The sequence below is a fragment of the Ascaphus truei genome, chromosome 2, assembly GCF_040206685.1.
Source record: "Ascaphus truei isolate aAscTru1 chromosome 2, aAscTru1.hap1, whole genome shotgun sequence".
Taxonomy (NCBI): domain Eukaryota; kingdom Metazoa; phylum Chordata; class Amphibia; order Anura; family Ascaphidae; genus Ascaphus; species Ascaphus truei.
The window spans coordinates 240,517,614-240,541,788 of NC_134484.1; the positions used below are offsets into that span (position 1 = coordinate 240,517,614).

Here is a 24,175-nt window from a genome sequence, read left to right on the forward strand (position 1 = left end):
ACAGCAGCTGAAACTTGAGCTGAAGCAGGGGTTTTATAGCAAAAACTAACTAAGGTTTCAACAACCTTGGGGAAGTCATTTAATGCAACCTCTGCTATAGGACTTGGGGACACATTCTCTGAGGCTAGAACGAAGGCATTAGCTTGGAGGCAGCAAGAATTTACAGGGGTTAAAGCAGGAAAAACTTCGAGGGCTGAAAAGGGAGATTCAGAGTTAGGAATAGAGGGAAAAAGGGACTTGTTCTCGGATACTAGAGCCTTAGTGTTGGCTAGAGAAATATACGTATACTCCAGGGGAACCTCACAGGACTGATCAGCAGGGGTTAACGTAGACGTATCATTGGTGTCAGAGTACCCGGGTGTACCATCAGGGCTAGGGACCGTGGCAGCATCTATGCTAGGGGGCAGTGATAGTGGGTCAGTTTGGTCATTTCCTGGAGAGGGAGATACGTCCCCAGGTTTAGCGACAGGACTGGCAGCACAGGTGGACTGCCAAGCGGCAGCGTAGCTGGCGAGGAGAGGGTCCTGTTCCTTTATGCAAATGTCCAAAGTCAGGGAAAGTACACGGAGTGTGTCTTGAGCATGAACCACCATGAAGAGAGGGTCCTGTTGTACTAGGTGAATGTCCAATGATAAGGCGAAGGCAAGGAGTGCATTACGGGCGATGGCAAGTTTGACAGGGTGCACATTATCCCAGGTTAAAGGGGAACCAGAGGAGCAAACACAATCGGCCAGAGACTGTTTTAAGTCCTCGAGGCAATAAGCCTTACCAATGAGATCGTTACGGCATTGTCTTTGCAACGGGGTTAAACCTTCATACATAATCTGATCTTCAATCAGGGGTAGTATTTCGCACAGATACTGGTTTTCACAGAGGACCAGGTTCTCAGAGGGGAACCGGCCTAACCCCACCTCAGCGGGGTCCGAGTTTGTGGGGCTGGTCATACTGTAACGGACGTGCTCACCACAAACCTGGACCGGACCGCGGGGCTGAGGTGGGGAAAGATATACACCGACCTGAGACCACGAAGCCTGATCCGGGTTGCGAATTCCGTGGTCGTACGTAGCAGGGTCGGGACTGGAGAAGGCAGGATAATCCGTGGACAAGCCGGGGTCAGGATAGGAGAAGGCTGGGTAAACAATATCCATGCTGGGGTTTGGCAACAGGACGCTTGGGAGTAGATTTGCAGCAGGGAGCAGATTTGCAGCAGGTAACAACGATGCAGGCCTCTACAAGGAGAATATGCAGCAGGTATCCGGAAGCACCGATGCAGGTCTCTGCAGGAGAGAATAGGGGATCCAGTGCGTCAGCACATAACAGCACCCCCTAGCCGGGTACAGCTGAGAGTAGTGGAGACCACTGGGAGCAGGAGATAGCAGCAGGTAACAACGATGCAGGCCTCTACAAGGAGAATATGCAGCAGGTATCCGGAAGCACCGATGTAGGCCTCTGCAGGAGAGAATAGGAGATCCAGTGCGTCAGCACATAACAGCACCCCCTAGCCGGGTACAGCTGAGAGTAGTGGAGACCACTGGGAGCAGGAGATAGCAGCAGGTAACAACGGTGCAGGCCTCTACAAGGAGAATATGCAGCAGGTATCTGGAAGCACCGATGTAGGCCTCTGCAGGGGAGAAAACAGAACAGGTACTGCAGACAGGACCGAAACACTGAGCTTCAGTGTAACCGCGGCCGCGCGGTGGAGTCTGCCAGAAACAGAGAACTAAGACAGAAGGCCAGGCAGGACCAACACAGGCTGTGGCAAACACAGTTACTAGAAAGTCTATGACCAGCAACTTCCTGGTGGGCGGGGCAGGAGTTAAGTAGAACAGAAAGCTAATGAGAGAGAGCTGCACAGGAGGCAGCATGAAGCAGGCTGCAGTTCAATAGCAGAAGCAGGTGATTCTGATTGCAGGTACCAGGGAAGGTTTTCCTACAAGCTGCAAGGTTCTGTAAGGACAAGGTTTCAACAAAACCCAGGAGCGGATTCCTTACAAGGAGAAGGTGAAAAACATACGTCAGGACATCCCCTCTGTTTCCTCCTCCCATCCTACACCTCTTCCCAACTCTCCTCCTGCCATCCTTGACTCTTTTTCCACTGTGACAGAGGAGGATGTAGCACTGCTGCTCTCTTCTCCATCTACCACTTGCCCTCTTGACCCCATTCCCTCCTATCTCCTAAAATCTCTTGCTCCTACTATAATCCCTATGCTCACACACATTTTTAACTCCTCTCTCTCCTCTGGTACCTTTCCCTCCTCCTTCAAACAAAAACAGTTATACCATTACTCAAAAATAGCAATCTTGACCCTACCTGTCTTTCTAACTATCTGCTTGTCTCCCTCCTGCCTTTTGCCTCTAAACTCCTTGAACGTCTTGTATTCTCTCGCTTGCTTCATTTTCTCAACACCTATTCTCTCCTAGACCCTCTACAATCTGGCTTCCGCACTGCTCACTCCACTGAAACAGCCCTTGCTAATATAATTAATGACCTCCATACTGCCAAAGACAGAGGTCATTACACTCTGCTCATACTTCTGGACCTCTCTGCAGCATTTGATACTGTGAACAACCCTCTTCTCCTTCACATTCTCCATACTCTTGGCATTCATAACAAAGCTCTATCCTGGATCTCCTCTTACCTCTCCCTTCGTACTTTCAGCGTTACTTCTGCCAACACCTCCTCCACCTCTATCGACCTCTCTGTGGGGGTACCCCAGAGCTCTGTCCTAGGACCTCTCCTCTTTTCTCTGTACACTCTTTCTCTAGGTGACCTAATCACATTTCTTGGGTTCATATATCACCTCTATGCTGACGACACACAAATGTACTATTCTACCCCTTACAACTGCTGCACAGACCAAAGTTTCTGAATTTCTCTCTGCGATATTATCCTGGATGGCCCTCCACCGACAAACTTAACATGGCAAAAACCGAGCTCCTCATACTTCCTTTCAAACCTGGCCCACTACCTCCTTCCACATACTGTTAGGTCCATAAATAATTGGACACTGACACAATTTTCATAATTTTGGCTCTGTACGCCACCACAATGGATTTGAAATGAAACAACCGAGAAGCAATAGAAGTGCAGACTTTCAGCTTTATTTCAAGGGGTTGAACAAAAATATTGTATGAAACGTTTAGGAATTGCAACTATATTCATACACAGTCCCCTTATTTCAGGGGCTCAAATGTAATTGGACAAATTAACACAATCATAAATACAATGTTCATTTTTAATACTTTGTCGAGAATCCTTTGCAGGCAATGACTGCTTGAAGTCTGGAACGCATGGACATCACCAAAAGCTGGGTTTTCTCCTTTATGATGCTTTTCCATGCCTTTACTGCAGCTGTCTTCAGTTGTTGTTTGTTCGTGGGTCTTTCTGCCTTAAGTTTTGTCTTCAGCAAGTGAAATGCATGCTCGATCGGGTTGAGATCTGGTGTTTGAATCGGCCATTGCAGAATATTCCACTTCTTTGCCTTAAAAAACTCCTGGATTGCTTTCGCAGTATTTTTTGGGTTATTGTCCATCTGTAAAGTGAAGCGCCATCCAATCAACTTTGCTTAATTTGGCTGAATCTGAGCAGACAATATATCCCTATACACTTCAGAATGTATCCGGCTGCTTCTGTCTTCTGTCACAACATCAATAAACACTAGTGACCAAGTGCCATTGTAAGCCATGCATGCCCATGCCATCACACTGCCTCCGCCGTGTTTTACAGATGATGTGGTATGTTTTGGATCATGAGCCTTCTCCATACTTTTTCTTCCCATCAGAAGAATGGTACAGGTTGATCTTAGTTTCATCTGTCCAAAGAATGCTGTTCCAGGACTGGGCTGGCTTTTTTTAGATATTGTTTGGCAAAGTCAATCTGGCCTTTCTATTCTTGAGGCTTATGAATGGTTTGCACCTTGTGGTGAACCCACTGTATTTGCTCTCGTGAAGTCTTCTCTTTATGGTAGACTTGGATAATGATATGCCTACCTCCTGGAGAGTGTTCTTCACTTGGCTGGATGTTGTGAAGGGGTTTTTCTTTACCATGGAAAGGATCCTACAATCATCCACCACGACATCCAATTATGTCTTCCGTGGACATCCAGGCCTTTTTGTGCTGCAGAGCTCACCAGTGCGTTCTTTTTTCTCAGAATGTACCAAACTGTTGATTTGGCCACTCCTAATGTTCTTGCTTTCTCTCTGATGGATTTTCTTTCTTTTTTTTTGCAGCCTAAGGATGCCCTGTTTCACTTGCATTGAGAGCTCCTTTGACCGCATGTTGTGGGTTCACAGCAACAGATTCCAAATGCGAATGCCACACCTGGAATCAACTCCAGACCTTTTACCTGCTTAATTGATCATGAAAAAACGAAGGAATAGCCCACACCTGTCCATGAAACAGCTTTTGAGTCAATTGTTCAATTTCTTTTGGTCCCTTGAAAAAGAGGGGGCTACATATTAAAGAGATATAATTCCTAAACCCTTCATCCAATTTGGATGTGAATACCCTCAAATTAAAGCTGATGGACTGCACTTTAAGCCCATATTCATTATTTAACTGTAACTTGAATTATTTTGGTACACAGCCGAAATAACAAAACTTGTATCAGTGTCCAATTATTTCCGAACCTAACTGTAACTGTTGTAAGTTCAGTCATTCCCCCAGTAGCGCAAGGACTCTGCCTAGGAGTCACACTTGACTCCTCTCTCACTTTCTCCTCTCACATTCAAAATGTATCTAAAACCTGTCGCTTTTTCCTCCGCAATATCACAAAGATACGCCCTTTGTTCTGTTGCTCGACTGCTAAAACTCTGACACAGGCCCTCATTCTCTCCCATCTTGATTACTGTAACCTCCTTCTGTCTGGAATTCCTGCCTCTCACCTGTCTCCCCTACAATCTATCCTAAATGCTTCTGCGGAATCACTCTACTCTTTCCTAAATCTGTCTCAGCACCTCTCCTGCTGAAATCCCTCTCCTGGCTTCCGATCAAATCCTGTATCACACATTTAATTCTCCTACTCACTTTTAAAGCATTTCACTCTTCTGCACCTCCTTACATCTCAGCCTTAATTTCTCGCTATGCACTATCCCGACTCTTGCGTTCCGCTGAAGTATGTCTTCTCTCTACCCCCTTTGTATCTAAAGTCCTCTCCCGCCTTAAACCTTTCTCATTGACTTCCCCACACCTCTGGAATGCCCTTCCCCTCAATACCTGACAAGCACCCTCTCTACCCACCCTTAAGACCCACCTTGAACACACCTGCTTAACGAAGCATATGAGTAACTCCGTGGCTAACACTATACACCTAACACATAAAGCTTGGCCCCTTGCAGACGCACTTACCAGTATGCCCTCCGACTGTATCTGTATGTTCCTCCTACCAATTAGATTGCAAGCTCTTCGGAGCAGGGACTCCTTTTCCTAAATGTTACTTTTATGCCTGAAGCACTTATTCCCATGACCTGTTATTTGTATTATTTGTTATTTATATGAATGTCACGTGTATTACTACTGTGACGCGCTATGTACATTAATGGCACTATATAAATAAAGACATAAATACATGCATACTTTATGACAGAGTAGGTAGGTTCCCGGATACATTTGTGCTAATTTGGTTGGCATATGTTACCATCTATTTAATACTTTGTACTAATTTTCTTTGATGGAGGTGCATATTGATCTCTTTGATATTGCCTTTAGGATGTCATCCCACTCCTCAGGATCCGACTCTGACCCCAAGTCTTCCACCCATTGTGACAAACATTTTAGCTTTCCTGTGGCCCCTAGGTCAAGAAATGTATTTGTATAGAGATGAGATTAAACCCTTCTGATATAATGTGCATAAACATGTTCTCAAATTAGGTCATTGTTTCAGCAGTTTTTTTGAGTTATAAAAGTCCCTTCATTTTAAGTGTCTGAGGAACTTCTGCCTTGGGAGTCCTCCTTCTGTGATTATCGAGATAGAGGTTTTGAATCTAACTTTTTCTCTCAAGTCCCTCAGTCTTGAGTACCCAGTGGCTTTCCATCTCTGAAAGTTCATCTATTCTACTCTGGGTGAACAATCTGAATTTATGAGTAATGGAGTCATGACAGATTTCCCTCTGACCTTCCCTGCCATCATCCATTAGTGTCAACTTTTAAGACCCAACTCAAAACACACCTGCTTAAGGAAGCATATGAGTAGCTCATGAGTGATAATTTTACACCGCATACATAACCCTTGGCCCCTTCCTACCAACCTATAAGATTGCAAGCTTCTCGGAGCAGGGACTCCTTTTCCTAAATGTTACTTTTATGTCTGAATCACTTCTCTCCTTTATGTGTGTAGCCCTGGTAAGAAATGGGGCTATAGTTCTATCCTCCTCCTGGTATAATCCCTGGTAAGGGCATGTTGCCAGGAGTTATCATGGGTTTCCCCCACTTCAAGCACTGCCCTGAATGGTGGAGGTAGGTCACCTGTGTCAAAGCAAGAGACACAGGGGCGGTGCCTGCTGAGATCATAAAAGAGCAGTGCATTTCCTATTTAGTGTGTGTGTTCTGTCAGTCTGACAGTAGTGATAGTGAGTTAGGAGGAGAGGAGTGATCAGCTCATGAGTAGAGCTGATCTAGCTACAGTTAGTGAGGTGGAACCAAATACCTCTCACCCTGCTTAGGGGGTGAGGGAAGAGCTAGCCCCACTCTGGATGCCTTTGGTCCAGAGTGGCGGCAGGGACATCACAAGGGAGAACAGTTAGTGGACTGTGCATCAACTGTACCCGTCGGCTGCTGCTGCTGCTGCCCAAGAGAATAAAGAGACTGCTGCTTTTAAAGATAATCCTTGTGTGAGACTGGAATCTCTCATCCCTGTGGGGAATCTCTGTGGTAAGGATTCCACCCCCCATTCCTGGGGATTACTAAAGATGGAGGCGCTGCACCATTGAACCAGAACGAAGGCATCCACCCCAGTAACCTGTTCCTGTTATCCCCCATGTCATCGCGGGAGACTCAGGCCCTCCTGTAGCCAGCAGGTATGCACCACACAGAGACACATAGACAGAGACACCTTAGGGGACCCGATCTGCGATTAAGGGGGGTAAGATGGGCTAGATGTGCTATTTATATTATTTGTTATCTATATGATTGTCACCATGTGTATTACTGCTGTGAAGTGCTATGTACATTAATGGCGCTATATAAATAAATACATGCATACAAGACACATACATATATGTATGTATGTATGTGTATGTATATATATATATATATATATATATACATACAGTGGTTGACAAATCACCCAAAATTCTACTCGCCGAACCAAAAAATCTACTCGCCACCTAGTCCCGCCCCCAATCCCACCCTGCTTGGGCGGCCATAAGGAGGTCGCCACGGGGTGAAATCCAGTTGCCACGGGCCTGTAGATGTATGGATTTGTCAAACACTGACGAAGCCACATTGGAGAAACGCGTAGGGCGGGCATTCCATAAGCAGAGAGAGACGAGCTGACAAGCTGATTTTCCACCACAGAGCCGGAGCAGTGAATTTTCAGCAACGGAGAGGAGATCTCGCGAGAGCAGAGGTCACGTAACGCGGAAGTGACTGCGATCCGTCTGCAAGACGTAATCCCTGTATACAGGTGCACCGCGACTGCTGTGTATATACACTGGCGACACACTTTATTCGAGCTCGGCTAGTCCCACGAATTCGGGTATACCCGGGTGTATTGAGGTTTGTGACTGTTTTCTGCCCGAGTGCATTGCGATATTTTCCAGGCAGGGATTGAAGCATTTTATTCCCGCTGGCTGCAATACTGCACAGTATATATATATATATATATATATATACTGCATTACAATTCATGAATTTATGCCATCTGGTAGACACGCGAAGCATTGCAGCCTATTAAATCCTAATCATTATCATTTAACAGATCAGCCGCCCGTCAGCCAGGCATGAACCCAGGCTGGGAAGGCAAACGCAACAGGGCTTGTCAGAGGTGAGGAGCGGCGCATTCCAGGTATCTGCCAGGTACATACTGGGTATTTGCTCGAATAAAGTGTGTCGGTGCAGTATATATATATATATTTTTTTTTTGATTGATTGATTGGATGATGGTACAAAGGTGTGACTGTTCAAAAATAAAGAACTAAAGGATTACTGGGGTGTAAACCAGTGATAACTAAAATGAGGTATGCATATATCAGGGGAGATGCTGCTCTTCAGGGAAAACTAATCCCAATACACATAAAACAACAGAAAAATGTGGAGCACACACTCCTAGTGTATATAGAGTTTTTATGAACAATTTATTAAAATATGGACAATAAGGTCTGCTAGCATTATTAAAATATAAAACACAATAAACATACAGAAATAAAAAGTCAAACCAGTGGAGCAGATACCATGAATTGATAGATAAAAGCCTTGATGGGTAAATGTCTTTGAGGATCAAGTGAATGTCAATTGACAAATATGTAGAAGCGTGTAAAGAGGCAATAGAGTCCCGTGTGGTTCAATGCAATGAAAAAGAGTAGGGGTTAACTCCAGCAGAAAGGATAAGTGACAATCCAGAAAATAGGTGTAAATGTCCCTCTACTACTGTGGGAGAAATCCAATATGACTGATTCGGAATTAAATGCAGACCTATAAAGGTATCTTTAGAAGAGTGCCCCTCTTCTCTACCGGTCACTGGCATTGGTTAATTTCTTGTTGGTGTGCTGGGGACATCTACCCGTAAGTTGAACCAGGATCAGGAACCCTTCTCCCCCATTTCGAGTCACAATACACAGAGAAAGTCGTGTATAAAAATGTGTGTAAAAATTATGTATTTACATAAATATGTGAGAGTTGATTAGGCAAACCCCTCCCTTAATTGTTAGACAAGTGGCTGTGTTTTAGAGTACTTAAGACCATCCACCTAGGCTGTGAAGCCATTTGGCGGTGTGTAACATCTTAAAGTGTCACATCTACTGTCTGGCAGAGTTAATTTTGGAGTTGAATTTGGAGGTGAAGATTTGAGGAAGATCTAGACAACAACAACTTTGCAACTGTGAGAAATTAACTTTCCAAAAGCTATGATTATTTATACTCTTTCTATCCCCAAGTACCTGGGAAGTCTCTCCTCGTGCATCTCACTATGCCCTCCTTACTGCTTTTGCTGTTTACTGTTTCCTCACTCCTTTGTGAACGTCTCTGTTGTCTCCAATTTCCCCACTCCCCATGACACCATTATTTATACAAATCTCTCCCAACAACTTCTTTACCCCTCAATAAAAAACTCCCACACAAATCCTCTATTCACACCCTCTATCTACTCCTTCCTGCTGCTGGGGATCTCCCAGAAGCCAGACATACACACCTGGCCTGAAGCCAGACATACACACCTGATTTCACCCATGCCTCCCTGTCATCTGTTCCCCTGTCAAGTGTGTTAAACCTCTCATTTTAATGCTGACTAACCTTATAACTTGCCCCACAAATCAAGCATCCCAAAAGCCTGCACTCATGGTTATCATCCCACACTCGGTCACTCCTACCACCCATTGTGGCCAAGCACTGCCATCAACAGCTCTTATTCCCTCACCTGCTGTCTCTGTAAGTTCCCCATAAAACAACTTAGATTGTAAGCTCTTCGGAGCAGGGATTTCCTTTCCTATTGTCTGATTTTGCTGCACTTATCTTATTATCAGAACTAAAAAAAAGTGGGGAAAGTTAAGTTTGGACACTTTAGTCTTTATTGTAAGCATACGTTTATTAAGCCATAGTACGGTATATTGATGTCTTTTTTAAGGATGTGGCCATTCCAAATAAGCAAAACACTGTCAACGATCTGTATAAAAAAATACATACCGTAGCTACACTATGCTTTCTGCATGGACCTACTATCCATCTCATGCCCACTAACAGAGAAATCATGTAAATCAGTGTTAATCAGTGCTAGTGATGCAATTATACTATGGAGGGATAGAAGATATTACACTTTTTTAGAATAGTGTTATGCAGAAACATTTCTTACAAAACCCATGCACACATTAATGGTAGTAATAATGCCTGTTACATTTGTAGATATACTGTATACCATATACATACATGCCTACACTTATGTATACATGTACAAACACCACACTGACTCTCTATAACGGTGCTCGTCTCAGATCAGGAAGCGGACCAACAGGGGGTATAGATTCACCGACCAGAGCCCGGGGTCAGAGTCCTGTTTGGAGCAATCTTAGTCGAGATTTAGAATAGAAAAAAGCGCAGCGCACCACCAGAAAAAAAAAACTGGAGAGAGGGTAACTACAACATTTGCATTTAATCACTCATAAGATCAAATGACCGGCAACAAAACGGAGCCGACATGTTTCGTGCTTCTGCCCTTTATGAAGGAGCCGTGTGTCAGGGTCTCCTAGACATCCTGCTCCTAGCCATAGTTCCTTTCCTGTCCACCGGGTGTGCTGCTGCTGTCTGCTCTGCGGTTTGTCTGTCTGTCTGTCTGTCTCCGCTTGTTGCTCCTGTTCTCTATCCTTAAAGTTCCTGCATCCTGTTTGGGTTTTGCCTTTGCTTTGTGTCAGACTCCATGTCTATGCTTCTGCTGCTAACGAAAGATTATATGCTGCACACCACAATCAAACAATGCATTCAATATTACCGGTGCAGCTGGTTCAAGGGGTACCTGTCCTGGTAATCCTGATCTGAACTGTAGATAAAGGAGATCCAAGGCACAACGGATTTGCTCAATAGAAAATGTATTGTGCCACACAACGTTTCGACCGTAAGGTCTTAATCAAGTGACAATATGTTTCTGCTGCAGCTTGGTCCTGTATCTGTTCCTGTACAGTCCTGTTATGTATTGGTGTCCTGTTTATATTAATGGCCCTTGCTATTTAACTAGATTGCCCTGCTAGCAAGTCCCAGACCTGTTCCTGCTCTCCTGCCCAGTTCCTGCTTCCCTGTCCTTCTCCTGCCTTCCTGTTGCCGAACCTCTGCATGTTGCCCACGACAATACTGCTTGCTGCCTGCCACCGACCCCTGCTTGCCCACAACGATCTTGCTTGCTGCCTACCACCGACCCCTGCTTGCCCAGGACAATCCTGCTTACTGCCTGCCACCTACCTCAGCCCATGACCCCAACAATCTTTGCCTGCTCCCGCTGTTCTAGCCACCGAGGTCCTACCCGCTCCTGGAGTCTCCCCCGTGACACCTTGATAACGTGCACAAGCACGAAACATGCCGGCTCCGTTTTGTTGCCGGCCATTTGATCTTATAAGTGATTAAATGTAAATGTTGTAGTTACCCTCTCTCCAGTTTATTTTTTGTTCTGGTGGTGCGCCGCACTTTTTTCTATTCTACTATTCACTTTGCGTACAGCACACACAAAGGTTCCTGCAGCAACCCACGGGACCAGGATGGGACTTATTCACCTTCCACAACCACCGTGAGTCCACTTTGATACTACTAGGATATAGGGGGACGAGCAAGTCTACAGTTAATGATTTAAAAAGTTAACTAGGTGCCATGTGATGTAAATATGTGCAGCTGATTTGTGAAAGCTCTTCTATAGAGCAGAACCAGCCAGGCATCGTCTTTTTATACATACTGTAAACCCCAAGACTGATTATTTGGATGGTTAACAAGTGGAGCTGGCAAGGAAACCTTTCTATGTAAGAAAAGCAAAGGAAGGGATATGATTGTTGTGTTTTTTCATACAGACAAACAGTGCCTCAAATTCACTGTTGGGATTGTCTTTTGAAGCCCCAGATTTGGTCTTTGGGCTGTTTTTGCTTTGTCGAGATGTAGACAGAGGGTCAAGGCAGGTGGCAGAGATGCAAAGTTGTGGTCATAAGCTGAGATCAAAGCAGGCAGCAAGATGCAATTATTACATATATATACATGTAGCGGTCATGTAAAATGCCTACAGTCATCTCTCCTGCTGGCAGTAAGGCCTGGTAAGTGTGGGCATGCCAGCAGTAATCATGGAGGTTTTCCCTCACACCCTGGTGGGGTGCTCTGTGTATGGCTGGGACTGGTCACATGCTCTGACTCCATGGTTAGTGATGTCAGAGGTGTGTCAGCCTCAGAAGCTTACATAAGGCACAGCACTGTGTTCTAAAGTTAGTTGCTGGAAAGTTCTACCTGAGTTGCTGTCTAGTTCAAGTCCAGTTGAGGAAGAGTTCTGTCAGTTATGATATAGTAACTCCATGGGAGGCTGTGTCCAGGGACCTGGCACAGGACAGTGATTCCTGCGGGAATAGTGAATCCCTGATCTAGGTGATATACCTATCTAAAGGGAGCACTGGCGAGATGAGCGGCTGAAGATACTCCTTGTGGAGGGCAGCTGCCCTGCCGTGTCAATAAAGATGAGTTCAGCCAGAAACCCTCTCGTGTATCTATCTGGAATGAGTGTACAGAGAGGAGCACCACGGAGGAGTTCCTCGCCAGGATCATCCCCTTGCGGACGCAGGGACCCTGGTGAGGTGGAGGCGCTGCACTGGAACTAGGTGAGACTCAGCACACTACCTCAGCTGCCTGTCTGACGGGTCCTCCCCACACACCATCATGCAGGAGACTCAGGAGTCCTGTAGCCAACAGGTGCACCATCAGGCATATCTACACTGTAATGGGGTCCGGTTAGACCACAGGGGCCAATGTGAGATTGGGTGGGTCAGGCCGGGCCAGAAATACCGTTACATACAGTTTAGTGTAGGTACCTGCATTAAACGGGTTGCCTTGACGTGGCATGCAAGCTTACAAATGCTTTGGCCAAAGGGTTTAACCAAATACCCTTTTTCATGAGAATATTATTTTATCTTAGCCTAATTGGTAAGAGCGCAGGAATCGTTCTTTTTGTTTTTCTATAAGCAAGATGCAATGTCTGAGTTACAGGCAGATGTCAAGGCAGGTGGCAAGATGCAATGTCAGGGTAACAGCCAGGGGTCAGCAACAGGGATTCCATAGGTAAGAAGACAGGCAATGCAAAGTAACACGTCTGGAACTGCAGACAAACAGGAACCTTTGCAAAGCAAGTTCCAGTAGGAAGTGCAGCCTTAAGTAGGAGGCTGCCAGGAACCAAGATGTCCACAATGGGTACGTTAGTCAAGTTCCAGCAAAATCACGAACTGGAATCGCTACACTCATCCTCACTCATTCAGCCTCACTCTCAGACTGCCATAGGGATTTGGTCAGTCTCCCAAGTGTACCCAAGTTTTCCGGAGATTTTTAGGACATTTGGATAGTTTGGACCTTAAGGACCCGCTGGGATTTTCCCTATTAATAAAAGATCTAATCTTCCCATTAGTACAGGTAACATTTTGAAAAATGGTTAATGTAGAATGTGCGGATTCTTTCCTACATCAACTAATTAGAAACCATCAATAAGACATGTCACTACTGTTAAATAATTTAAAAGTTATTGATTCTAATTTCAACAGTGGCTTGTTACTAGTATAATGAGATATTGGAACGTATTGTAGGATTTAAAGTTTATACAAATTAAATGATGGTGCTTAAAGACACAATACAATCACATGTAGCTAATAATTTTAATAAATAAATAACAGTATAAAGCATAAACAAATTTTTAAGATAAGTATAAAATCCTAAGAACAATTAGGAAACTAAAATAATATAAGTGAAAAGCTACAAATAAATAAAAAATATATACGTTGGCTCAGATACGAGGAAGCCTGTGCCCAAAAGGGGTTCCCCATATAGAAACTTTAGGGCATAGCTGGATCGGTCCAATCGGAGGGCCAGTACTAACGCAGACCTAGTCTGCCCAGAGATGGCAGTCATTGTACAGTACAGGGGTTTTGATGCTGAGGAAATAAAATGTCGGCCCATGCCCATAGGCTAACTAGTAATGTGACAGTTCGGATGCTGTGCAGAAGATGGATGATTCAGCTAACCCAAAGAGAAACATGCCTCAGTACCTTTCTAGAGTATTAAGATGAGGTTACCTAGGGAAGAAGCAAATAATACAAGCACTGTAAATATATCAGTAAATGTGAATACAGTGGAATGTGTCTGAGTGAAGAAAGTTATCAACATCTGTTAATAAAGCACCTGTTTTTACTATAAAAGTTCCTGGCGCCCATTATTATTCCATCACCATATCTATGCCCAGCCTGCATGGATCCAGCGCCATGATAAGGTATGAGAGACTGAGCAAAGTCATGTACTTAGTCAACTGATGTCAAATTTCTTAAGAGTTGGGCAAGGAGGGTTAAATATTATGTTATGAAACAGCTGTTACAATGGTAGATAATGCTTAAATGGCTGTGTTCTGCTTTATTTTATCTCCCTTATTTATTGCTTAGAGGGCCTAAACCATTATAGTCTATGACATTTGTTAAATCAGAATTCTCGACGCATCTGCAAATATGAATTCACAATTGTAAATTGTCTCTAAACATATTTTGACAATGTTGCTCTCATTTGTAATATTCATTGTCCCAGTTTATTATGAATTATATCATTTTAATTACTCATCAAAACAGTAGGCTTTTTAGTAGATTGCTGTACATAACATACTTAAATAACTAATCTGAAATTCTTTCAAGTGCAAATATAGGATCGCACATTAAGCGTGTGCATAATTTGTAATAGATTTCTAACTTCTGTAATTGTAAAACAAGCCTAATCTCAAGAAAAATGGATTACATTTCAGCGTTAATTCAAAAAAATGTATATTCCTAGGGCCTTATTCTACTGTATGTCTGTAGTGGCTACTCTGGCCAATTCTGTTTAAAAAACCATAGAAGTCAAACTACTGTAGAATTTCGGCCCAAAACAGCCCGAACAGCTACTACAAAAAATATAGAATTACCACCTTAATCTGTAGAAGAAATATAAAATATGTTTAAATTAGTGTGCAACATATATGATTGTTATTTTTATCATTATGTACAGTAGGAAGAGATGTGCAAAATGTTGGCACGTTTTTGCCAAAAACTGGTGAATATTGAACTAGCGCTGCTCTAAAAATTGTAGCAAAATGTTCAATATTTGCAGGGCATTAAAATCTGCTCTCTCTGGGGGTTATTAATTAAACTATGATAGTGCTGATCAATACACTATCACACAGAAATTCCTATTGAGGTCATTCTGAATGTGACCTCCCACGGAGAGATTTCCCACTGCTGAAGGATGCAGCGGTCAGGATTCCACGTGTTCCCATCAGCAGCGTAAACATAAGGGGGTCATACAGTAAGCGGCGGAATGGCACTTTTCGCCCGTTTCACGCCAAAAAGGGACGAAAACATGGCGAGAAGCAAAAAAACTGCCAATGTGTTTAGGCACTTTTCGCCTCAACTAGGCATTTTTTCTGCCACGCTCAATTCTAGTAGTGGCGAGTAGTTTTGCGCCGCTATTCGCCACTCTAGAATGGCGTTTTTGTGCCGAATCCAGCACGCCACAAAAAGTAGGCAAGTTGATGGTGAGAGGCCGCTGATGAGCGGCGGATCGGCACTTAGAAAAAATTCAGGCCTTTTTCCTGGCGGGGATTGATGCCGGAGGTCTCCTGAGCTGATACCATTAATACCAGCACCGGAGCCCCCCGGCATGCATGCGAGGCAGGAAAAATGCATTTAAAGGCCACTTCATTACCTTAGCACTAACCGCTAAGGCAATGAAGGGGTTAAGCCGCCGTGCCCGCTTTATTGTGGGTAGCGGCGGTGGGTGAAGGGGGTATTTGGCCTTTGTTGTTTGTTTAGGGCTTGCGAGGGGGTTGCGGGTGCACTTAACCCCTTCACAACCGTAGCGATTAATACCGCTACGGTCATGAAGGGTTTAAGCCCTACCGCTACCCACCCGCAAGCCCTAAAAAAACCACTGTTGGGGCCAAATACCCCCTTCACCCACCCCCGCTACCCACAATAAAAAGAAAACACACACAACAGCCCCACACTAAATAAATAAATATATATAAATATATATATATATATATATATATATATATATATATATATATTACCCCAACAACCCCTATACCCCCCTAACATACACATATATGCACATACAGTATAGTAATGGGCCCAATTACTATTATCCACAAATGGATTATAGTGAATGTGCCCATTATAAATACATAAAGAACAATAAATACATTAAATAAATATAGCACTCACCCTTGTCCGGCTGCCACGATGAAGGCCATCCTCATCTTCATCATGCCCTCATTGGCTACCATACCATGTGAGGTCGGCCATGTTTCTTTTCATGACGTCATCTTAAAGGCAATTGAAGCACAGCCATTCAGATTGGCTGTGCTTTCATTGCTTTTAAATGACGTCATCATATTGTTTTTGTTCGGCCAAATCACATGTTTTTCACGACCCAATCAGGACCGTGGGAAACATTTGAGCAAAATGTGACGTCATAGGCCTATAAAAGCCTATGTCGCCTCATTTTGAAGCTAGTCGCCGAGGAGGGAACATCTCCCCTCCTAAGAAGAGAAGAAGGGCGTGGCGTAAGAAGACGGAAGAAGACAGAAGAAGCCGGAGAAGACCCCAAAAGACCCGAAAGAAGAAAAGAAGACCCCAAGAAAGACGGGAAGGATTGCAAATAGAAGAACAAGACACCGTTATGGATTGTAATGGTTTTTTATTTTATGGTTTACCTGTGGATTGGTTCCTGTGCTTCCGGGTCGCCTGGATTTCGGTGAGTGGGCATCTAATGGTGAGTAAACAAAAGAAAAGTTTATTATTTTTACTTTTACAGGTTTTTTTGATTTTTCATTCATGTCTTTTATTTTTTCAGTCCCATTTAATGCCCGTGAATGTATCTATGTATATACATACATTCATGGACACTGAATGGGTGTATTCTATGTGAATTTTGTATGCAAATGCATTGTTTTTTATGCTGTATTATTGCCCCTGTATTTTATGTCTATCTATCTATATGGATAGACATACAGGGATAATAATTGATTGTTTTGCTAATGTTTATGTTCTTTTCATGTATGGCTAATGTATTTATCAGCTTTATTTTGTCATTGTTGTGAATAATGTAATTTGTATTTAGTTACAGGTTAATTGTAATGGCTTCTTTATGGTACTTAGATTAGAATGATGGTGGTTACTTTAAATTAGAATTGTTTTGGCAATGGTTTGGCTTTAGGAATTGAATAGGGAGTTGTATAATTGATTTGTATTGTATTGTAATTGTTTGAGGAAATGGATTAATTGATTGATGCTAATTGTATTGATGTTGCTTAGTTTCTATTTGATTTTCATGATGGCATTGCTGGTTAGGGGACATTTTTCGTATTGTATTTTATTGTTACATATATTTTGCATAGTGTTACATGATGCACAGATTGCATCATGTACACACTCAATGCAATTGTGTGACAATTCATATACATTTGTGTAGCTGCATTTTTGTTGGTTTATATTTACAATGGCTGCTGGATTTATTTTAACATGCAATGTGGTGATTTTAAGATTAAAAATGCATGTTTTGATTTATGCATGTTTTATGTGTTTAATAATGGGCAAATATTCTATTATCCATATCTGGATAATAGTTATTTGGCACATTATTGTACTGTATGTGTTTGGGGGGGTGTATGTATTGGATGTATAGGTCAGGTTTATTTATTTTACATTCAGGGTTGGTTCCTTGGTTCTGCGTGAGACCTCTGGAGACCACCTGCGGTATCCTCGGGTATCTCACGGGTATCAGGCTGCGTGGGTCCACGGGTGACACCTGCAGGGAAGAACTGGTAGCCCCACATCTGTGGGGGCACTGCGGACCCGTAGTCTGTGGGGAAGAACTGGTGGCCTCACATCCATGGGGGCACCGCGGACCCATAGTGTGCAGGGAAGAACCGGTGGCCCCACATCCGTGGGGGCACCGTGGAACCGTAGTGAGCACCCGTGGGTCCCCAGACCCCCGTGAGAACCACCCGAGGCCCCTCAGACACCTGTGGGTCTGACCCGGGGCTCCCAGACATCCGCGGGCCTACCGTTGGGACCCAATTGTGGCCCACGGTGACCCGCGGAGACCACCTGGGGGCCATGGCGCTTGGCGGGACCCACCAACAAGCCTCCAGAACCTGTATGAAACAAGTTGCTGGTACCCTGTAGGTCTGTCAGGTGACCCGTCAGGCCCGCCGGGGACTCGTGTGGGCCTGGGGTATGAACCCTGTATGTAAAATGATAAATCATTATTTATGAGGATGGCCTTCATCGTGGCAGCCGGACATGGGTGAGTGCAATATGTATTTATTGTATTGATTGGTGTTTATGTATTTTAAATACACAGGGGGTGTATGTTGTTTTTTGCTATGTTTATTGGGGGCAAGTGTCCCCAATAAACATGCTAGTCTGCCTTCACCCCTTCATTGCCTTAGTGGCTATCCGCTATGCAGCATTTATGTATTTTAATAATATTGTGCGGAAGCAGGGGGTCTCCTGAGCTGAACCGCATTGATTTCTGGCTCAGGGACCCCCTGCTTCCCGAGTTACAGGCCCCGGTTTGGGGCATCGGTTACAGTGTCGCCGCCATATTTATAGCGGGCACGGCGCGTATGGGACGCTATAAAGATGGCGACGACACTGCCACCCGATGACACATTCCGGGGCCTGTAACTCGGGAAGCAGGGGGTCCCTGGTCCACAAAGCAATGCGGTTCAGCTCAGGGGACCCCCTGCTCACTGTACAATATTATTAAAAATACATTCATGCTGCTTCATTACCATAGCACATAGCTGCAAAGGTAAGGAATGAATGTTTATTGATATGGGTGTTTTATTCATACTGTAGATGTGCAGAGGGTCTCCGGAGCTGAACCGCTTTGGTTTTAGGTCCGGGGACCCCCTGCTTCCCGAGATACAGGCCACTTTAGGGGGTGCCGGTATCCCTCTGCTTTGTTTACATTCCGCTGTCACGTGATCGGGACATTTAAAAGCAGAGGGATACCGGCACCTCATAAAGGGGCCTGTATCTCGGGAAGCAGGGGGTCCCCGGACCTGAAACCAATGCGGTTCAGCTCTGGAGACCCCTGCACATGTACACTATGAATACAATTGTATTTAAAATCATTTTTAATGTGCCGATGTTTGTGCCGAGAGAGCAGCGGATCTCTCTCTGCTGCAAACACATCTCGGCAGGGGACGGCTTCTCGGCAGCTTCTCGCCAGGCAGCCTGTCTCGCCACAGGTTACTCGCCATTCTTTCAAATGGTGGTGGCGCATTCATTCGCCAGGGATTAGGCCCTTCCTGCATACAGCGAGGTTAACACGCCAAAAACATGGCTAATTCAAAACCTGTCTAATGCATTTTTCCGCTGCTTACTGCATAGACCCCTAAGTCTGTAAATGAATAACCCCCTCTGTCTCTGCTCGACTATCCCCGAACTGGGCAAATTATAAATTCCATTGGGGTATAAACTTTTATAGAACTATTTGAGAATATGCAAAATTTCTAAAGCAGCTGTCCTTGCAACTCTTTTTTTAAGACCTGCATGAGCAGCTCAAATGTCTGCTGTGAGAGTGGTGCTACCTATCAGATGGCTTAACACACACTACTAGAGCCACTGCCCAGACTAATAAAGGTTATGGGTTATAATCTTGTTGGGCATGACACCAGTACCACACAAGCTGATTTAGACATCTTGGCTCAATGTATTTCTTATGGAAATCCTATGAGGAAATGTGGGATATACAATTTATACACCAGTATGTACTGTACAACTTGAGATTCTATTAAAATAGGGTGCTCTCTCCCTCTCTCTGGGTGGAATCTGGCCAGGATGAAGTCTGAGGTATTCGACCTGATTTTATTTTTGTATTTTTTGTGCCCAATACACTCAATCGGGTGCGGATCGAATTTTGAAAAATCTGTGACAGAAATCCGCGAAACAGATTTCGACTGGTTCTCCCATATCTAGTTACACCCACCCTTTTTTTAAATAAAACATTTGTTTTCGTATATTCCTTTTAAGGGAATCTCCAGTACAGTATATCAGTATATTACCGTATAATAGGTGCATATTGACAAATCGCATAAACCGCTCGCATATACTGTACTGTAAGGTTGTAAACAAAACATTTCTCAATTAAATCATCAGTATGCTAGAACAAAATAGCAAATATTCAAAAGAAGGAATGTGCTTTTCAGGTAAATCTGTAGCCAGTTCCTTAAAATTACAAGCACAGAGTATCTTTCAGAAATCAGAAGTTGAGAAGTACAGAACATTCAGCACACAGAAAATGAACAATAATGCATGTGAACAGACACAACCACAGTAAAAAAAAATCAACAATATAACTTTTATTGCGTTTTCAATATCCACAATGAATTCCAAACATTCCCTTATGATGAGCTTGATATATTGGTTCCATCTCTACCTCCATTAACTCGGGTCTGAGAATTTCGGAGTTCTCAAGCAATTATTATCGGCATGGATCCCATTGAATACAGTTCTTACCTTGCCATCATCACTCAGTATGAGAAACAGAGCGAAAAGTGAAGGGAAAGGGACATTTGGAGTTGGTAAGTTAGCAAAAAGTATCAATACTGGTAAGCATCAAATTGGATTAATTGGCTATAGAATACAGACATGCCTGGGAGAAGTTGGAGGCAAAATCCCTGTTGGCTGGGTTTATTTTGTTGAAGAAGGCGATGATATGTCAGTTTCTATACCTCGTGGGTCATTTAGTTTTTGCAGCTCAGTTGATAAATAGGAAGGTTTTCTTATGCAGGCTGGCAGCAGCAATGGTTGGGGTTAGGCACCATCATAATTTAATTAGGGTGACTGCGGATGTCCTTATGAATTTAGGTGTTTGGAAGGGTTTCCTGGATTTATACAATGGGAGGACCCTGTAGAGGGCACGGGTGTTGGATAATAAATGGACCATCTATTCACAGATGCAGCTGGATCAGTGGATTATGGGGCATTCTTTCAGGGCTCATTGAGTGCGGAGAGGTGGCTGGCCAGCCAGGTGGGCAAAAGCAGGGCTTGTTAGCAATCTGATATTTTTGAAGCAGTTTCCTTGGTGGTGGCTGTAGAGCTGTGGGGTGAGTGGCTAGCTAACAGGGGATCAGGTTCTGGATGGACAATATTGGGGTGTAGTGAAGGCCATGAATGGTCTGAGGGGAAAGTCAACTGTAGTGCTGGCGCTGTTGAGGGCATTTGTATTGAAATATCTGGAGTGGAACATCTATTTTAGGTCTCTGCATGTGCAAGGGGGGCTAATAGGATTGGTGATTCTCTGTCCCGCTTACATCTGGGGGAGTTCAGAAGGCTGGTGCCAGATGCGGAGCAGTGCCGTCAGCTGTGCCTTCTGAAGCTGGTGAAGTTGAGAGTGGCCCGGTGATGGATATTGTGTACATGGAGGGTGTATGTCTCTGACAGGGAGGAATATGTAGGATTGGATCAAAAGCAGAGTTACTGTTGATTCTGCTGTGAATTGTGTGTTGAGATTAAAGGATATGGGATTCACTTGTGGATCAAGGAGAGGAAAATGACAGGGGTAAAAAAAATTCAGAAGTTATTGCAATTAGTAGATATATCTCAAATCTTTATGGTTCGAAGAGTGGCAGCAGGATTAAGGAGAATGTCTGCCGAGTGGGATTGCAGGAAGCTGGCTATGTTACAAGTGCTGGAGGGCCTGGTGAGGACTATGCAGCAAATTTGTCACAGTTCAAGGTAGAATTTCTCAGCCTGGCATTGGTGTTGGCCTTTTTCAGGGTTCTACGGGTAAGCAAGTAGGTTTGTGTTTAAAAAAAAGGGGTGGGGTAGTTTAAGATTTGAGTATGTAGTGTGGAAGGCTGATCAGGTGAGTTCACTTAGGCGATCCAAAATGGATCAATTGGTGAGGGGTAGTGAGTAAAGATGCATGGGATTCAGGACTACATGATTTGTCCAGTGTCCCTGTGGCGTGCTCCCTCCTTACCTGCCGTATCTCAGTTCCCGCTCTCCTTATAGAGCATGCACGCACCCGCGGTTCCCTACTCGTACCTCAGAGCCCACCACCCCCGGTCACGTCACGCATTCTCTCATGCGTGGCACATACCCGTGACAGCGTGCGCCGCTCTCCAGCTGTGAGTCAACTTCACGCCCCCTTGTGGCATATTCTCTACCCATGCCTAGTTTCTCTGATGTCTCTCTGTATGGCGCGCGCCATCCTCTAGCTGTGAGTCAAGATTCCCTGTTGATTCTCTGTGTAGCGGGCGCTGCCCTCTTGCCTAGTTTTCCTGATGTCTCCATGTATGGCGTGCACCGCCCTCTAGCTGCGAGTTAAGATTTCCTGTCTCTCGGAATGGCGTGTGCCGCCTTCTAGCTGCGAGTCAAGTTTCCCTGTTGATTCTCTGTGTGGTGGGTGCTGCCCTCTAGCTGCGAGTTTATCTTTCTATGCATCGCTGCCCCTTAGTCTGTTGGATCGCTCGGAGTTCGATCCTTAAGAGGGGGGTACTGTAACGATGCACGGAACACACACCCTGCGGCGTGTTCCTTACTTACCTGTTTACTTTTGATCGCCGCCCTCTAGCTGCGAGTCAAGATCCTGTGTCTTTAAGGATTCTGAAGCAAGCAACGCCATCTTGCTTCCTGGCAAACCCTGCCCTCTTCCTCTTGACAGGAAGTAAGACTCTTTTTCACTTTCTCTTTGCTATTTAGTCATTGCTGCCTGCCCTGGTGCCTGCTAGTACCATCATTGCATGCTGTTCCTGCCTGGACCTCCTTGGGATCTTTACTCTTCTCCTTTGGATTCCGGAAGACTGGGACAGCCACTCATATACTACTGAGGTTAGTTTACCGTCGGGTAGGTACCTGCTTAGTAGGGTTCACCTTGACGTGGTAGCAGGCTTATAATTCCTTGGCCAATGGATTAGACTAAGAACCTTTATGTTATATTTAGTTTCGCTGCACCTTGCTGTTTCAGGCACTATGCCTTTAAGGAGGCTGGACGTCCTCCAAGAAGCAATTCCCTTGTGGATTTTACCTTGTGCTCTGGACTCTACCTCCCGGCTCCTTCCATGTTCCTGTTCATGTCCCTAGTTCCATGTCTATGTTCCTGGTTCCCGTTCCAGACTCCCGTGCTGAAGCGTTGGCTTCCAGCAACCCCCGTGTTGGTGCCTGAGAATACGCGCACTCCCGCTCTGCTGTCAGAGCATGCGCGCACATGCAGCTGGATCACTCGTGTCTCTGAGCCAGGCACCGCATCTCACGTGACTACGTGCGCCGATCCCCAGCTGCGCGGCAACTTACTCCCTTCGTATCCCCTCCGGCCTCCCCACCTCGCTATTGGATCCCTTTCCCTGTGCTTGTGAGGAGAGCACAAGCGTGACAAGGAGAGAGGGGACCCTGCAGATAAGGCCCACTGGCCATTGGTGACCACTGCTTGTGCATGCTGATGGGCGACCATGATATAGGCTCTAGTTCAGGAGAGTTTTACAGTTATGCCTGGATCATTTGGAACTGGGTCAAGAGTTGTTTTGGGACTCATTCATTCCAGATTGGGGCAACAACAGAGGTGGCCCAGTCAGTGTCTGGTAATGGGGACATTCAGAGGTTGGAAAGTTAGAGGTCTAACCCTTTTCAGACTTATGTGGAGAGCCATTGTTAATAATGTTGTTAAGTTTATTTAATTTTAGATCAGTCGGAGGTGGACATATTGATAGTTGGCGATTCATATGTGCCCTAAGCGGCAAAGTGGGCGGATGTACACCCTTACGAGAAAAATCTGGGTTAGAGGATGGACCAAGCAGAATTGCTTTGGTGGTGTAAGGGAGGCATGAAAATTGCGGCAGTTTTTGACAGAACTGTTAACTTTTGTGAGGTATGGGAAGCCTCTGCGAGCAATTCAATTCCATTTGGGGGCCAATGATGGGGTGTCAGTTCCATCATTGGAATTAATTCACTCCGTTCAGAGAAATCTTGCAGGTTCCGTTTCAGGGGCTACAGTTGATTCGGTCTGAAATGGTTTTCAGACTGGTGTGGCGGGGTGCTGCTCGGGATACAAGAGCAATTCAACAGAGTAGGCGTAAAATAAACAAGGCAATTACAAAATGTATTTGACAATTGGGAGGTCAGGTGTTTACACATTCGGAATTTGAGTGTGACAATGTGGGTTTATATAGGTCTGATGGGGCTCATCTTTCTGACCTGGAGTTGGATCTGTTCACTGTAACACTGCTGGAGACGTTGGAAAAGGCGCTTAGGGGCCCTGTGTGTTAATATACTG

The 24,175-nt window shown here is 44.7% G+C and overlaps 1 long non-coding RNA gene across 1 annotated transcript in view; it reads right to left on the bottom strand.

Annotated features, from left to right (window-relative positions):
* The window catches only part of LOC142487186 (uncharacterized), a 51,050-nt gene that overhangs the window by 18,846 nt on the left and 8,029 nt on the right, over positions 1-24,175 (bottom strand). Inside the window, exon 2 of the long non-coding RNA XR_012799162.1 lies at positions 16,602-16,654. This is a non-coding gene — a long non-coding RNA (uncharacterized LOC142487186). The remainder of the gene's footprint in view (positions 1-16,601; positions 16,655-24,175) is intronic.